The sequence below is a fragment of the Bombyx mandarina genome, chromosome A1 (genome assembly GCF_030267445.1).
Source record: "Bombyx mandarina strain Sakado chromosome A1, ASM3026744v2".
Taxonomy (NCBI): Eukaryota; Metazoa; Arthropoda; class Insecta; order Lepidoptera; family Bombycidae; genus Bombyx; species Bombyx mandarina.
The window spans coordinates 4,326,930-4,345,242 of NC_143234.1; the positions used below are offsets into that span (position 1 = coordinate 4,326,930).

Here is an 18,313-nt window from a genome sequence, read left to right on the forward strand (position 1 = left end):
CGATGTTTAAGAATAATCCGCATACACAGGTCCGCATGCCGCGTTTTATGCCGCAATGTCGATAAAAAAATTACAATACACGCAAAGGCATTTTTTAAACCATCATATTTATAAGTAAGGAGCGTCTTGGCCACTGGCCTCCTCATTTCCATTTGATACTAGATAAAAAAAAAATGTTCTGATGGTTGTTACAGTCGATCTTTTTTTTTCCTACCAAAGCTGATGGCCTTGAGAGGCGATTTCAGCGTAACCCTAACAAGTAGGTGAGCTAAGGGGGCTCAAACTTAACGAAGTTGCTAACACTAACCCTCGCAAGCGCAGTGCTTCGCCGAATCTACCACCGGGTCTGAAACGCGACCCGCGAGAAGATCCGATGAGAAACTCACCGGGTTGTGTCTGTGGGATAGTCGATCATGGATAACAACAATGCTAGGAACATAGCGATATCTCGTTTAAAGAAGGACATGTTATAGTTCCGAAGAAATACAGTAAATAATTCGTTCAATTGCTAAGTGATTAGGAAAATGTTTGGAAACGCAATGTGGAAAGATGCAGTGTTTTTTTTTTATTGCTTAGATGGGTGGACGAGCTCACAGTCCACCTGGTGTTATTAATTGGTTACTGGAGCCCATAGACATCTACAACCTAAATGCGCCACCCACCTTGAGACATAAGTTTTAAGGTCTCAAGTATAGTTACAGTGACTGCCCCACCCTTCAAACCGAAACGCATTACTGCTTCACGGCAGAAATAGGCAGGGTGGTGGTACCTACCCGCGCGGACTCACAAGAGGTCCTACCTCTTTAGACAGGTTTTAGACAGTATCTGCTCTTACTCACTTAATATCTTGTATTTCTAACAAGATCTCGACTATAGATTACGGTCCATCCAATACCTTAGTATGTAAACCGCAAAGTTTTACCAACATTATCATCCTCTTGGCGTTTCACTGCCGTTCGTTTATTTAAACTTCAACCCCGGTTTCGATCCAACTTTGTCTTCGTGGCTTAGATCAACGTGCTTCTGTGTGCAGTGGGATCAGGCTCTATACGAACCAGATTAGGGTCTGTATGGGGAATTTCTCTTAGACGTGTTTCATCGTGTTTTGTATGAACTTGGGTAAGAAATTATTAAAATATTGATTGAAAGTCACGATACCGAAGTCAGGCGGTCTTGCCAAAATAATCTTGATTTTACTACAGTTGATTTTAAGTTATAGGATTTTGGTTTAGAAATACTTCGCCGAGTGAGAAGCCCTAAGCAGTGATGTGATAGTACGTGAAGTACTTTATGGGTATTTGTCAAAGGAAGGTAGCTGTATTATTTATTCAAATATCATACCTATTCGCTGGTAGCATAAGGTGCTATTCCGGTTGAGGTAGATGAGATGGTTTCAACGTGAGAACGTTGCTAATACTGGCCCTAACAACAGTAGCGCTTCGTAGAATGTACCACCGGTTCGGAATTGCGACCCACTGAGGAGATCCGGCGAGAAACTCAGTGGGTTGTGTCTATTGGCTAATTTGCACGTCAAACTCTTCGTAACCGGCGAGAGTAATACTTGGTACAGAAATGAATATACGACAGTGTGAATTTTGGATTTATTGCGATAGCTTACCAAATGAATTAATAAATTACACTCGTGTTAAGACTTAAAAAAATCACAGCCATTTACATTATACCGGGCTACATGGAAAACAAAATAATTTGAGTAAACGGAAACTGTTTTCAGACCATATTTAATTCGTAGGACAGAGAAAAAAGTGGAATAACTGCAGAACGCCCAACTCTGCATGATATAAATGACTGCCACGACTTCCAGTCATAATTTAAATAAGTTCAAACAAAGAACATTCACAGAATTGAGAACAGAGCCGAAAGCAGAAATCTATTTAAAAGTATAGATAAATATGATTATTTATCTACAGTTTAAATACAATTTTACTACAACTTATAAAGTAAATAATAATACAACAAAGCTATAACTTTTTTTTAACATTATTCGATTCTGTATTAAACGAATTAAATAAAAGTAAAATTAGCTCAGAATCGAAGTTTTGTTTTGCTTTGAAATTAAAAATCAGTTAAAAATACTTTAAATTAATAAATCAATGAAATTTCAACGACACATAATAATAATGGCGTGGGAGCACTTCCTTCCTTACTTTTATAAAACTATTTTTTTTAGAACGCGCTTTTTTTAATACATTGCAATACTCAAATGAAATAGGAAACATTTCAGCTTTAGACAATCCATTTTTATGCTTCTAACATACAAACAAACGTTTATTTGTTTGAATGCATTAATCACAAGAATTAATTACATTTGGGGGGGGGGGGGGTCGCATCCATAACCTCACCTGACTCCGTCCTGGCAAACGATAGACAATAATTCCGGAGCACAGCAAGTTCCGGTTATCCATCATAGGCAGGGTTCCTGAACTTAATCGCCGATGGGGGGAAAGGGGAATTGGGAAGCGCTGAAATCAGGTGGGGTTTTAATGGGAAATACGCAAACGTATTTCCGTTTTGTAGCGCGTTCTACAATTGTTTCCGGTTTTTACAATCAGAATATTACAGTATCAAATTTATCTAATTTTGTTTTTCGTTGGCTGACAAATCAAGTTGGATAAACTAGAAAGGTATAGTTTGTGGGCCTTACTGTGACTTAGCCTTCTTTCTGATCTCGAAATAAAATCCCGTGTTTCATCGAACACACTGAGTGTGTAGCCGGATCTTCGATTCCGATTTGTTATAATTCCGCTCCGGTGGTAGATTCTGTGAAGCACTGCTCTTGCTGGGGCCAGTGTTAGCAAGTCTTTAAGATCGAGTCCCGTGAGCTCACTTAACATACACTGCGTAGCTGGAAGCCTACCTTGGGATTACAGGGAAAGGTTTAGCCGTAGTGTCTATCATCGGTGCACGCAAACAGACTAAGCCTTTGACTGCCTGTAGGTCACCGGTGACCTACGCGGCGCACTGAAGTAATTATATGTCGATTTCTATTACTAAGGCGCCTGGATTGCCTAACTTTGCAGTATTTTGTTTGGTATGTTTTAGTCTTTTAGGTTTCTTAAAAATAGATTCATTCTCGGTATCATTCGGATTCGTCTTTCCCAGAGGCTACTAGATATTCCGGCGCCTTAATTACAAAAATCCACATTAGTACTTCAGCGCGCCACGTAGGGCACCGGTGACCTACATGTCAGTCAAATGGTTAAACAAATAAGTATGTTCTACCATGAATACTATAAACGTTGGAAATAATATAAAGATAAATAAAACAAAAAACATGAGCTTAAATAATGAAAGTAGTTTAAATTATATCTACGACTGGAGAGAACCGACAAAAGAACTACATAATTATTAATCTGTGTTCTAATATTTTATCTGCATTTCATGTTCATTGTCATATTCTCTGTTTTTGGTTATCTATGTTTTTCAAGTTACGAACAAATATTGGCTTTATGATCTCGTTACCTACTACCTACAAAAAAAAAAAAAAAAGATGTTTTTATTGGGAGTTGACGTTAAAATTTGACATTTAGCGCAAACGCTAATTTGCGCGTCGGTCCAATAAGTCCTTTGTCTGATAAATAGGTAGATGATCGCGTTTCTACACATATATTTGATTTGCGAAATTGAAATCCAGTAATAATTTACCTAATAACCAAATCATACCCCCCTTCGCGTCCTTTATAATTAAATCATCGTAACTCAATTACAAAACAACCTACGTACAGCCTTGGCTTTTGTAAATGCGCATCCGAACGTAATTCCGTAAGATTTATGCGCTTTACATCCGTTCTAACCAGCATTCAATTAGTATGCCACACCACCTTTTGTACTTAATGTATATTTGTGATTGATGACGCCGATATATTTAAATCCCGATGGGAATCGATAAAAACCATTTGGATTAGTGATATTGTTAGTTCATTATTTGAGTCACATTTCCCTCATCTTCTTATGAGTCGATCACACCGAGCAAGGTTTTACTAATTGTCTCCCAATAGTACTGTTACGTGCTGGGGTTCGGGATAAATAAAATTGTACCAAAGTAAAAAATTAAGACTCTATTTAATTTAAAACACTTAAAAAACACTTAACACTTAGTGGACGCTTATCTATATTATATTAATACGTCAAGCAAAAACTTTGTAACCCTTTTTACGAAAACTGCGCGGACGCAGGAGTATGAAATTTCCCACACTTATAGAGAACTTAGAGAAGAAGTGCAGAGAGTGCAGATTGCTATTTTTTTTTTTAATTATGCGTAAAAAATACAATAGATCAATAAAGAAAACATCACACACACACTACCGTGTATTTGACATAACACATACGTATAAATATACTCTTTGTGTATTGTCAATTGTGAAACTTTTGTTATTCTTTAAAGTATGTGGTCAAATTGAGAATAGATTAATAGTTTTTGTCTTTAATATTATTTCTCTATAGTGTAGTTTTGGCGAAATCTGTTTTATATAGAATATATTAATATCTGTATTATTATAGAAGTATAATAGTGTTTGACAATAGAACCATAATAATGTTTAAGCTTTTAATTTCAATTAATTATAGTCGAATTTCGACTACTGCGAGGATCTGTTTAAAGTCTGGACGGATTGCTTCGGAAATATCGTAATGAAAGAATGAGATATACATACATCTATACATATATTTTTTCTGATCTCAATCTTCATCAATCAATCTTATCTTAATCTATCTTCAATCAATCTTAAAAAAATTTCAATCACGTTAACAATCATTCTGAGATATCTTGCAAATAAAGTTTTAAACAATATTTGAACGTCCACATTTTGAGATATGCCATGTACTACGTTTCATATAGATAGTATCTGTCTCTTTCTTATCCGAGGCAATTGAACGGCATCCAAAGACAGGGGTTGCGCGAATCTCACCGTAGTCGTAAAGCTGTAAGCCAAACTACAGCAATGATAATTTTAAAAGTTGTGCCGACCGACTGGTTTGACTTGACTGGTGGTAGGACCTCTTGTGAGTCCGCGCGGGTAGGTACCACCACCCCATTTCTGCCGTGAAACAGTAATGCGTTTCGGTTTGAAGGGTGGGCTGTAACTATACTTGAGACCTTAGAACTTATATCTCAAGGTGGGTGGCGCATTTACTTTGTAGATGGCTATGGGCTCCAGTAACCACTTAACTAACTAACACCAGGTGGGCTGTGAGCTCGTCCGCCTATCTAAGCAATAAAAAATAAATAAATAAAACCCTAATAGGAGAAACAAACAAGGTTCACTTTACATTCGCGTTGTGTTGCTTTTTATTTACACTCATAATACGGCCTACTACCGGTAAATGTTGATTGGCGATCACACTATGCCTCTGTCCGGTCAATCTCTAAGTCGCCTTTTATGACGCCCACGCACGGATAGCGATTACTTAGATTGATGCTGTAGATAAACAGTGTTTAGGGTTTTTTTATCGCCTATGTAGGCAGATGGTACAGCACCTAATAGTGAATAGTTATCGTCTCTCATTTACGTCAGCAATATCTTCTTCTTCTGTTTGATTGCTGGTTCGGGCGGTTTGCGCATTTGCTACAGAGCAAAATAAAAGATTGTGGGTTACGGAATCAAAAAAAAAAAAAACAGGATCGGATTCGGAAGGGAAGGATTAGGAAAGTTAGAGGATATATGAAAATACATATATAAATAAGATTAAATTTGTACATCATTAGATAATATAAAAAAAGACAATAAACTATATACATTAGAAAAATTCATAGATTCCTTTTGCAATTTTTGCAAACTTTACGAAACTAAGCTCAGCACTAAAAGGCTTAATTCACTTGAAACAGTCGAACTCAATACTCGATAAGATCGAATCTCTTTTGTCCTCAAAAATTCCACGAAATTTAATCACAATAACAATTAATAAGCAAAAATTAGATATTTGTTATTATTATTGCCCTTTTCAATCGTCAAAATTTCTCGGCCATTCGAATGCGTATAAAAAACGGTATAAAGAATTTAATCGGGACAAAGCGTTAGGTAATTCACGTATACATTCATTGTGGAGTCGTGAGAATAAAAGGAATCGATTTCTCTATACAATAGTGGATTACGTTGCATATTCTCTATGGGATCGAATCTAGATGTTTAAGGGGAAGGTTGCATTTGTTTACTATGTAAATGTTTTCAATGAAGAAGTTTTAAATTAAAATATAATTGGCTACGTGAAGATTCAGGAGTTAGAAGGTATGCAATGTGACACACTCTGCCTTTTAGTTGACCCGGCAGACTTCATAGTGCCTTAATCGATAAATAAAAGACCTAAACTTTTGTATAAAATAAACTTAAACAAAAGGAATCCGTCCGACGGGGGGACACATCAAAGGAAAAACAAATTGTTATTCTTATTTAATTCCGAGCATTTTCATATTTATCTACCTTTTAAACTTTCTGTGGACTTCCACAAATAATTCAAGACCAAAATTAGCCAAATCGGTCCAGCCGTTCTCGAGTTTTAGTGAGGCTAACGAACAGCAATTCATTTTTATATAGATAGATTGATCATCATTGGTTATGGACGTCGATGATGCCAGGAGCAAGGACAGGACGACGAAGGAATCTTTTTTTTTTTTTTTTCTTTTTGTTAATGTCGGTAGAAGTAGTACATTCATACGTCTTACTGAAAACCTTTGAACAAGATCAAGCTTCGCCTTAATATATCAAGGTGTAATTGACGCAATTAAATTAATATTTCTAACGTAGACTCTAAAAAGAAGTCTTTATAGAAATATATTATAATTTGTTATAATCACTGTAATTTGATAATAACTTAATTATAATATTACACGATTACAATACATGAATTCCTTGGGTCTTTTTTTTCTTTTTTTTCCCCTACCTATGCTGATAGCCTTGAGAGGCTATTTCAGCTTCTTCTTGACGAGTAGGTAACCTCACGGGGCTTACACTGGCCCTAGCAAGAGCAGTGCTTCGCAGAATCTACCACCGGATCGAAAACGCGACCCACTGAGAAGATCCGGCGAGAAACTCAGTGGGCTGTGTTTATGGGTTAATTCACTAGTTGAGCCTTTCGTCGTAAGTGACGGGTTCGACGAGGACGGTAACGGGTGCTTTTGGTACCTACAAGCACCGTTAATGGAACGGGAGGATCCGAAATGCGCGATTAGGGTGACGTCGACTGTTTACCATTCGGTCTACAGGATCGGGTATGTAATTCCCGGCGCCCACGACAAGAGGGTTTTCATGTCGTGCCGCCTTTTCAAAGTGACCGCGCCGACTGTAGATACTTACTGACTGAGTCAAGCTCCAGGTCATCATGGAGATCCACGTTCTTTAGGAACCATGGTGCTCCAACGGCTATCCTGCAAAATAGACCAAGAGACGACGAACTAAAATGACAATGACCACTTAAGCACGAAACAGGTGCGTGCAAATTTTCTATACAATCCAGAGCGAAACGGTCATTTCGGACCACTGGAGCCTCCAGCCCGAAGCCCCATTATGTTATGAACAAGGAAATTTTTGAGCAACATCCTACCCTAATTAAGATATACATAGCACGGAGAACCCGAAATTATCGTGCGAACATTCACAGTGGTCGACAAAAGGTACTTTAAAAACCCTTTGCCATTACAGCATCGTCCTGTTTAATTATGTAAATAGGATGTGCGGACGCTTATGTGGAAATAAGAATATTTAATACGACGCTTAGATTAAAAGGTGCTAATGTCCCGGGTGTTGTTTTCGCTTGGCCGAAATATTTTTTTAATTTTTTCGTTAGTCAATTCTGAAATACAGGCTCTAATGCATCAAGCTGATAGTCGACAGGTAAATGAAACAAATTGGTTTTTTTTATTGCTTAGATGCTGCCAGACCCTTTGAGACATGCCTTGAGAAATGACTTCTACGTCAGTTTTATAGTAAAAGTTGTGACTGCTATTGCAAGTCTAAGCAACAAGCTAGAAGCTAGTAAAATTATGAACAAGAAACTGTTTACTTCGCCCTATTGTCGAGTCAATCGATATAAAAAAGCAAATTCAAGGCTTTGCATATTAATACCGGTCACTGTTCTCGTTGTCGTCGATTACGACGAAGAGTTCGACGAGCGAACTAAAATATAGACACAGCCCACTGAGTTTCTCGCCGGTTCTTCACCGTGGGTCGCCATTTTTTTTTATTTATTGCTTAGGTGGGTGGACGAGCTCACAGCCCACCTGGTGTTAAGTGGATACTGAAGCCCATAGACATCTACAACGTAAATGCGCCACCCAACTTGAGGCATAAGTTCTAAAGGTTATGAGTATAGTTACAACGGCTGCCCCACCCTTCAAACCGAAACGCGTGACTGCTTCACGGCAGAAATAGGCAGGGTGGTGGTACCTACGCATGCGGACTCACAAGAGGTCCTACCACCAGTTGGCAGAACCACCAACCATCGCCACCAATGCATGGCGCGTTAACCTCAAGTAATTGAAGAACGGACAAGAATGTTTTTTTTTTTCTATTTATCACTCTCGTCTCGACTTTTTCAAAGTTACGTCATTTATGTATGCCGAAAAATAGCATTTTGTTGCCAAAACCTTCACGGGTCATTTTCGTTACCAATATATTTTGTATTTAAGTATTAACCCTTTGTCCCATTTAGGCAAGGTATTTCGGGACTCAGGTGTCGCGCCTAACAAACTTACCTACCGTCGCTTGTCTAAAACAAGCGTTAAATTTCTGAACATATGTGTGTGTGTGTGTGTGTGTGTGTATATTATGTTACGACGGACAGTAAATAGCTTTTAGCTTATTGGTTACCTGAATAATTGATTTCAGAGTTTGAAGAAAGAACACTGAAAAATTAACAGCATTTTTTTAAGCTTTTCATTATTTTTTTTATTGCTTAGATGAGTGGACGAGCTCACAGCCCACCTGGTGTTAAGTGGTTACTGGAGCCCATAGACATCTACAACGTAAATGCAACCCACCTTGAGATATAAGTTCTAAGATCTCAGTATAGTTACAACGGCTGCCCTAACCTTCAAACCGAAACGCATTACTGCTTCACGGCAGAAAATGGGCAGGGTGGTGGTACCTACCCGCGCAGACTCACAAGAGGTCCTACCACCAGTACATTTTATTGTGTACATCATTAAACAAAAGGTAAGGCGGTATTTTTACGAGTGTTGTTAGAACTTCTATAAAGTTTATGGTATTGTAACATCGAAACACCAGCTTGGGTACTCAGAGATAGCCAAACAGCCTTAGCTTTAGATGACACTCGATGACAACCGACGGTCATCATCTAGTGAGCTGCATGCTTTTGAAGCCCATCGAATTCCTTCAAAGTCATAGAAATTGGAATTACAACTTCGACCTTCAAAATTACCATTCATCACAACCTATAGATTACAAAACAAGTACCCTATTCTTACTTATATTTAAAAGCGTGGATGGTAGTGGTGAGGAGACTTCTGATACGGGGGACAAGTTATTTATTTATTAAGACACACCAACAGCAATACACACAAAACATTCAAGTTTAAAATTAACATGTATAAAATTTAGTACTGGTATGTAAGCCAGTTACAGGCATGTACAGCAATCTCTTATAACACACTATGACATGTTACAGCAGTTTTACAAACAGCGGAAAATAGGTTAAATTTAAATATTAATAGTACGACATAAAAAAAAATTGAATGAACATGACAAGAGTTAACTACTTAACATTCTAAAGATTATTTACAAGGTGTAAAGGCTGTAAGTATCAAATTACATTTAAAAAAAACCCATCATAAACTATCAAATGTATTGGAGCGAGTGGTATAATAGAAATTTAATAGTTGTAAATGGAGTAGTGTGCAGAGTTGAGAAAAATTACACCACTTGCTATGGTGACGGCACCATAATTGGTCGCTTTTTGACGGAAACTTTTTCATGCACAAAAAGTGTACTCCTCACTTCTACTCTATTTTTAGTAACGTAAAAAATGCTTTAAAAATAAATGTCATATAACACACACCATCAGTCACCGTTATTGGAACTATGAAGCATAAGTTTTCTTACTACCCACATTTCCCTTAGGAAGCGAACCGTTTCAAAAGACGTATATTCTCAGGCACCGCCGTTATTTTCGGTCTGCGCTCCTCTTGGCAGCTTGATAAATAGCAACAGAGGATGAGATAAAACCAGAAACAAACGCTCTGAATACATGGAGGTAATGTGTTCGGGCGTTAGACACGGTGACTAGACGTTTAAAACGAAGACTCGATATAGCGAAGCAAAGTTGTTTGATGCTGTAGATTAGATAATGTGAAACAATTTATAAATGCGGGTAGGTGTTAGTCGAACTTAAGTAGTATCAAACTTCATTTAATGCAAGGTGTATTTAGTATAATTAAATATCACAGAAAAATGCAACTAATCTCATTGACAAAGGTGACCCGTTTTAAACGTCACGCCTATTTACGTATTTCTTTATACCGAAGTTCTATGGTAGTATTTAGCACCTCGTTTGTAACACGCGCTAATTGTTCTAAGGCGACATTTCCGGCTTTTGATTAAAGAAACATCTTTAAAACCGGTTCTCTGTAAAAGTTGTTGTTTGAAGAAAATTTGTTAGAATCTATTTTCTTGTTAAAATCTTTTCGTTTGTAGTAAATTTGACTAATCAAATACAATATTTTGGGTAACGAAGCGCTTGTAGTAATGATATGAACGCTGTTTTCAAATTACACATTAATTTAATTTTTTGTATATATTCGGTCAAATTACAAAAATGTTTTTTTTTTATAGCTTAGATGTGTGGACGAGCTCACTGCCCACCTGGTGTTAAGTGGTTACTGGAGCCCATAGACATCTACAACGTAAATGCGCCACACACCTTGAGATATAGTTCTAAGGTCTCAGTATAGTCACAACGGCTACCCCACCCTTCAAACCGAAACGCATTACTGCTTCACGGCAGAAATAGGCGGGGCGGTGGTACCTACCCGTGCGGACTCACAAGAGGTCCTACCACCAGTGATTACGCAAATTATAATTTTTGCGGGTTTGATTTTTTTATTACACGATGTTATTCCTTCACCGTGGAAGTCAATCGTGAACATTTGTTGAGTACGTATTTCATTAGAAAAATTGGTACCCGCCTGCGGGATTCGAACACCGGTGCATCGCTACACACGAATGCACCGGACGTCTTATCCTTTAGGCCACGACGACTTCCATGTTAACGTTTGTTCAAATGAACGTGAACGTGTTAGTCTCGTTTAGCTAACTGATTTCCCATTGAGGAAAGATATGAATTCTACAATTTAACTACGATCACAGTGAAACGTCATATGAGTTCGTTAATTTTAAATATATATAGCAAAATACTTTTTTTTTGGTATACCAACTGTGCTCGAAGGCCATACGATCGATGTAATGAAAAATGGTTGCATTCTCCCGTTGACATCGGCGCAATAATGCAAAAGACTTGGCATATCTTGTCAATAAGGCAGAACCTTTACTACTAATGGTAATTTGATAATCATAAGGACCATAGCACCGACCATAGGATATTCGACCGGAATGCATTATTGTTTCGCTACAGAAACATAGAGACTTGTGTCGACTTATAGCAAGGTCCCATAGTCCAGCAATTTCGGAAAAACTCCAAGAAAAACAATTGATATAGTAGTGGAAAGCAGTCATTCAATTGTATTTTTTACGAGCAATTTTCTAATCGACCTGTTTATTTTTGATCATTCTGTTTATTTATCATTGCGACATTCTCAAGTTCAATTCTCGATACAAAACAAAGCTATCGTTTCGTAACATTTGAGACTTTGTTAAGTATCAAACGATAAGAGTACCAACAACGCCAATTCGAAGAAGCTTTTAAGCTCGTTCATGCGATTTGTATAAGTAATGCTATAATAAATATGTATAGTATCTTTTTGTTTCATGTTTTTTTTTCATTGCTTTAGTAGACATACAAGCATACGACCCACTTGATGGTGAGTGCTCACTGTCTTCATGGACGTCAGCAATCCGAGGGGCACAGCCAAATCGCTACCTAACAATTTCCTATAAACCTCGTTTAAAGAAGCTCATGTCATACCGCTCAGGAAACACCAAGGAGGGAAGTTAATTCCAAACCAGATGGTAGAAAAGATCTCTGGACACGCACTGTAGATGAACGCAGTGGTTCTAGGTAGTAAGGATGACCTCTGTTCCGGTAAAGGATGGTGCGATGTTAAAAAACGAGACGTTGGTATCATTGTTGTTGATGTTGGTAACATTTTTCTCAAAAGGGTCATTATCGGTAAGTATTCTCTATAAGCCGGTAGCCAGAGCATACTTTGTAACAGTCTTCCAATTTTATTTTGACTGAGATAAAAACCGATTTACACACAATTTTATTACTTTATCCAAATATCTGAACTCAATCTCTAGGATTTAAAACATATACTTTATTGTAGAGTAAATTGTCATCAGAGAACGACAGTGGCGTTTGTTTGGTTTTAACAACAAAACGTTTTCTCGGATCATCTCAAACAATTCCTCGGAGCACTCACCGTGGAGCTTAGGATACAAAACTCAGAAAGAACACAAGTACCTCTGTAAACCCACAGAGTCCAAACGATCTGCGCGAATGGAATTATCGACAATCCAAGATATCAGTATGTTCTAAATGACATTTTTACAATCGAATGTACAACTTACGTTGGTATCATCTCGAACAATTCCTCAGAGCACTCCCCATGGAACATGCGGTACAAAATACAGAGGGAACCGAAGTCCCTCCACAGAACCAGAGGCTCCAAACGATCCGTGAGAATGGGATTATCGACAATCCGAACGGCTCTCTTCTGTATGCAGTCAAATGGAAGAAGCTGGTATTTGGGAGCCCCGGCCCAGAGATGGGAGCAGTACTCCACGCGAGGCCGGACTTGTGCTTTATAGAGCAAAAGGCAAAAAAAAGAGCCTTTTTCCAGGCGTGAAGTACACATTCGTTTGAAATTCGATTGTTCTCTGTAACGGCTATTCCGATCTTCACACTGAAACCACAAATACTTCACCTCAGAAAGCGACAGTATTGGGGGCCCCTACTCGTGGGAGTTTGCTTTACTTCGAACCCACGCCCATCAGATGGGCCGTCGTGTGGCCATCTACGCAAATAAAAAAATAATCTTAAACTTTTTTTTTTTATATTACAACTTCTCATGTAAAAAACTTTTCCGTTCCAATGAAATTGCGTCGTAATCTTTTTACGGGCGGCTGCTTGTTATTTTTATAACGCTATGCCGTTCTTCTTCGGAGTAAAAATTATTCTGAAGCTACATAAATCGTTGTATTAATAATTCGATATTGAATTTCTAAAATCGCGTTTACCTAGAATGTGAACATTTAATATTTTATTATAGATTCCCTAGGAGTCTAATGAACGTTCAAAGCGATCAGAAATTAATATACTATCAAATATATAGTGTGTATGTATGAAAAGAAGAATGAGACTTAAAAAAAAAAAAAGAAAGAGCCATGCTCGGAGTTTCTCTGAAGGATAAAATCCGGAATGAGATTATTCGACAGAGAACTAAAGTGATCGACATAGCTCAAAGAGTCAGCAAGCTGAAGTGGCAGTGGGCTGGCCATATATGCCGTAGGACTGACGATCGCTGGAGCAGACGGGTTCTCGAGTGGAGACCGCGTAGCGGAAGACGTAAAGTGGGACGCCCCCTGGCTAGGTGGTGCGATGACCTCCACACGGTGGCCGGCAAGAAGTGGATGAGGAGAGCCGCAGACCGGGCTCAGTGGTGCGGATTGGGAGAGGCCTATGTCCAGCAGTGGACGACTGTGGGCTGTTGATGATGATGTATTTTAACATTTGTTTACTCAATAAAGAAAATGCAAGGCTGCCTTCTGTTTAGGAGTTCCTTTAGAATTCCTCCGTAGAATCCGCTATACCGCTCAGAACACACACCGGAGGGTACTTGGTAAATTTACCTCTGGAAACGCTTCGTAGATTTGTGTGTTAGTCCCAAATCGTAGGGATAAAATCGTTTCCAAGAATTATTAATCAAACTTTTTAATGCCACATCCAATAAAATGAGTTCAATAACATTAATTGACGTCTGTCAAGTTATATTAAAGTCAACTACTAGTCTAGCTGTTCTAAATACAATGACAGCGCTTGTTTTAACTTATAATTGTTGTCATCGTAACTTAGATTGGATTGACGAAGGAGCCTCCGAAAATAATTTCGCGGCAAGTTCAAGAGAATCTATAGAAGCGACGAACAATCTCTTTAATTATTTCTATAATTAACAGGTCATGACTGACTCGTTGGTGCTGTAGTAAGCGCCCTTGATTGCTATGGCGAGGGACGTGGGTTCGATTCCCATTTTAGGCAAACATTTGTGTGATAAACAGGTTTGTTTGCTCTTTGTCTTTTATATGTATTTATTTGTAAATACATATGTAGATATAGTCTCTGGTTTCAATAGTACTGGAAATCTAAGATTGAGGCCAAGTTACCGCGTGTAAACTGTCCCCGGTGTTTAGGGCAAACATAAACATAACATTTCATATATAATTGTTTCTAATGTGACGTCAGTAAGTATCTACAGTCGGCATCGCTGCGCCACTTTGAGAAGACGGCACGACATGAGAACCCTCTTGTCGTGGCCGCTGGAAACTACATACCCGATCCTGTAGACCGAATGGTAAACCGTCGACGTCGCCCAAAGCACGTCATCACGGATCCTCCTGATCCATTAACGGTGCTTTTAGGCACTACAAGCACCGGTCACCGTCCTCGTCGAACCCGTCGCTTGCGACGATGGGCTCGAAGAACGAATTAACCTACAGACACAGCCCACTGAGTTTCTCGCCGGATCTTCTCAGTGGGTCGCGTTTCCGACCCGGTGGTAGATTCTGCGAAGCACTGCTCTTGCTAGGGTCAGGGTTAGCAATTCTCCGGTTTGAGCCCCGTGAGCTCACCTACACAAACTAGGGTAAGCTGAAATAGCCTCTCAAGGCTATCAGCATAGGTAGGATAAAACAACACTTTAACATGTGGCAACACTAGTCGTAGTAGTACAAAACTTTTGTTCGTATTTAGCGTGCCTGTTGTATTGTGTGCCCAGAAAAATAAAAGGCTTTCTTTCTAAATCAAGTTTCATTGAAGCTAGACAGCGACCCAACAAAAAATATAGTCCACTGTCGGAAATACCTGGTTATCACATTATTATTAGTGCTATTTACAATGACGTTAAAATACAGAGTGAATACCTGAATACACTTTTTGTAGCAGCATTCGTTGGGCTTGTTTTCTTTTTTTTAGTTATTGAAGGATTACTGGTGGCCCTGAGACCCTTCCAGTTTCACCAGGACAGGTGGGCGAGCAAAGGCTCAGCCAGAAGGGGTGGGATTTGCTAACAGCTGCTCGAGCGCCTCCAAAGGAGACCTAACAACTCAAGAGCAGTTGCTTCGCGAATGAGATTTGTTGGGCTCAATCCGCGATGTCAGTATTGGAAATTACATGACGGACGTTCCAAAAACACAAGCCACGTTAGAAAGAGAGAAAAGACGTTCGCGTTTCCAATGCAAATTTTCATGTCATATAATATGTACTACATTTTTTTTTATTGTTTAAATAAGTGGACGATCTCACAGCCTACCTGGTGTTAAGTGGTTACTGGAAGTCATAGACATCTACAACGTAAACGCGCCACCCACCTTGAGATACAAGTTTTAAGGTCTCTCAGTATAGTTACAACGGCTGCCCCGCCCTTCAAATCGAAACGCATTACTGCTTCACGGCAGAAATAGGCAGGTCGGTGGTACCTACCCGCGCGGACTCACAAGACTACATATTTACGCATGGTATTCGATTATTATTTATTCATATTAATAAGAAATAGAGTCCCCTCAACGATCACTGGTACCTCTCATAACATCATAGTCACTGATACCTTAAGATTTAAATTCATTGTATGTTTCACCGTGTTTCGTTTGTTTTTTTAATGATATATTAAAGAAATTAAAACTATGTGTTAAATTTTGACCAACAGCAGAGAAGTGGGTACTTAATTTTATTTTTGTATATTTATATAAAAACGACATTGACACAAACTATTGTAAGGTAAACGCTTCCAGGATTTCGTATCTGTTTTTAATGAAATTATACCAGCTGTCAGTATCTCAGCGTTTGCTGATTTTCCTCAGAGCCCGTAAAATTGAAACACAAATTGTATACAAATTATAGTTTTACAGACTGTGAAGTTTCTGTATATTTACATAAAACAGACTTGAATTACGAAAATGACCTCAAATAGGACTGACTTGTGGAACTGTAAAATGTTATCCGTTAACGATACCGAAGCTACAATTAAAACTACTTTTATGTATTAATATCACGATTTTACTGACATTTTTTTTCCTACCTATGCCGATAGCCTTGTGAGGCTATTTCAGCTTCTCCTTGACGTGTAGGTGAGCTCACGGGGCTCAAACCAGGAGTGTTGCTAACACTGGCCCTAGCAAGAGAAGTGCTTCGCAGAATCTGCCACCGGATCGGAAACGCGAACCCCTGAGAAAATCCGACGACTAACTATGTTGGCTGTGTCTATGGGTTAATTTACTTGTCGAGCCCTTCGTCGCATGGTTCGACGGGTTTGGCGAGAACGGTGACCAGTGCTTGAGGTACCTAAAAGCACCTACTGTCATAACTCAGTGGACCGTGAACGAGGAATATTATAAGCGTTCAAATCATTGGGCATAATGACGATAAAAAACGCAAGATTAAGACGTAAAAGCAGTTTTAGTTAAGATACATCATCATCATCATCTCAGCCTGTCCATTGTCCACTGCTGAACATAGGCCTCTCCAAGTGATCTCCAGTGCGGCCGGTCCGTTGCCACCTGCATCCAACGTGACCCAGCGGTTCTTACCAGGTCGTCGGTCCATCTCGTAGGTGGCCGTCCCACACTGCGCTTGCCAGTACGTGGTCTCCACTCGAGGATCTTTCCGCCCCATCGGCCGTCCGATCTTCGCGCTATGTGGCCTGCCCACTGCCACTTCAGCGTGCTAATCCTACGGGCTATGTCAGTAACTTTGGTTCTTCTACGGATCTCCTCATTTCTGATTCGGTCCCGTAGAGAAATACCAAGCATAGCCCTCTCCATAGCTCGCTGCGCGACACTGAGCTTCCTAAAAACATCCCTTGTGAAGCACCACGTCTCGGAACCGTAAGTCATCACTGGTAGCACACATTGGTTGTATACCTTTGTCTTAAGGCACTGAGGGATTTTGGACGAGAACACATTTTTTAATTTACCGAACGCTGCCCAGCCGAGTTGGATCCGCCTACTGACCTCTCTCTCGAAGTTGGACTTACCTAATCGGACTGCCTGTCCCAGGTATATATATTCGTCTACAACTTCAAGAGTAGAGTTCCCAACAGTTACTGGGGTGGGCTTAACATGGACATTGAACATGATTTTTGTTTTATCCATATTCATTTTAAGGCCCACTTGTTGGGAAACTCTATTGAGGTCACCGAGCATCTGCCCCAAATCTTCCAGCGACTCAGCCATGACTACTATATCGTCAGCAAATCGAAGGTGTGTGATGTATTCGCCGTTTATATTGATGCCAAGTCCTTTCCATTCCAGGAGCTTGAAGGAATCCTCTAAGGCAGCGGTAAACAGTTTCGGAGATATGACATCTCCCTGTCTTACTCCTCTCTTTAACGTGATTTCCTTCGTGCAATGCTCCTGTACTCGGACTGACATGGTGGCGTTGTTAAACAAGTACTTCAACACCTCGACATACCGATAGTCAATACGGCACCGCTGGAGAGATCTAAGGACCGCCCAAGTTTCGATGGAATCAAAGGCCTTTTCATAGTCCACAAACGCCAGGCATAGTGGCCGATTATACTCTTCGGTCTTTTGTATAATCTGCCGCAGCGTATGTATGTGGTCTATGGTGCTAAAGCCTTTTCGGAAACCGGCTTGTTCGGTAGGCTGAAAGTCATCAAGCCTGCGTTCGAGACGGTTCGTGATGACTCTCGAGAACAGCTTATAGACATGGCTCAGCAGTGTTATGGGCCTGTAGTTCTTCAATAAGGTTTTGTCGCCTTTTTTGAAAAACAAAACCATAACACCCCTGTTCCCTGTTAAGATACAGAAGCTAACAAACTCTTTGATTAATTTTGGCGATCGGGATCACAGATTATAAAGATATTTTGACCAATGTGCCTATTGTGGTAAGGTTGTCTAAAAATCAATTCAATCAAAGAAGGCCAAATATGTCGCCG

At 39.4% G+C, this 18,313-nt stretch overlaps 1 protein-coding gene across 7 annotated transcripts in view; it reads right to left on the bottom strand.

Moving 5' to 3' along the window:
* Cirl (Calcium-independent receptor for alpha-latrotoxin) overlaps positions 1–18,313 on the bottom strand; it is a 374,591-nt gene that overhangs the window by 199,753 nt on the left and 156,525 nt on the right. The window lies entirely within an intron of this gene.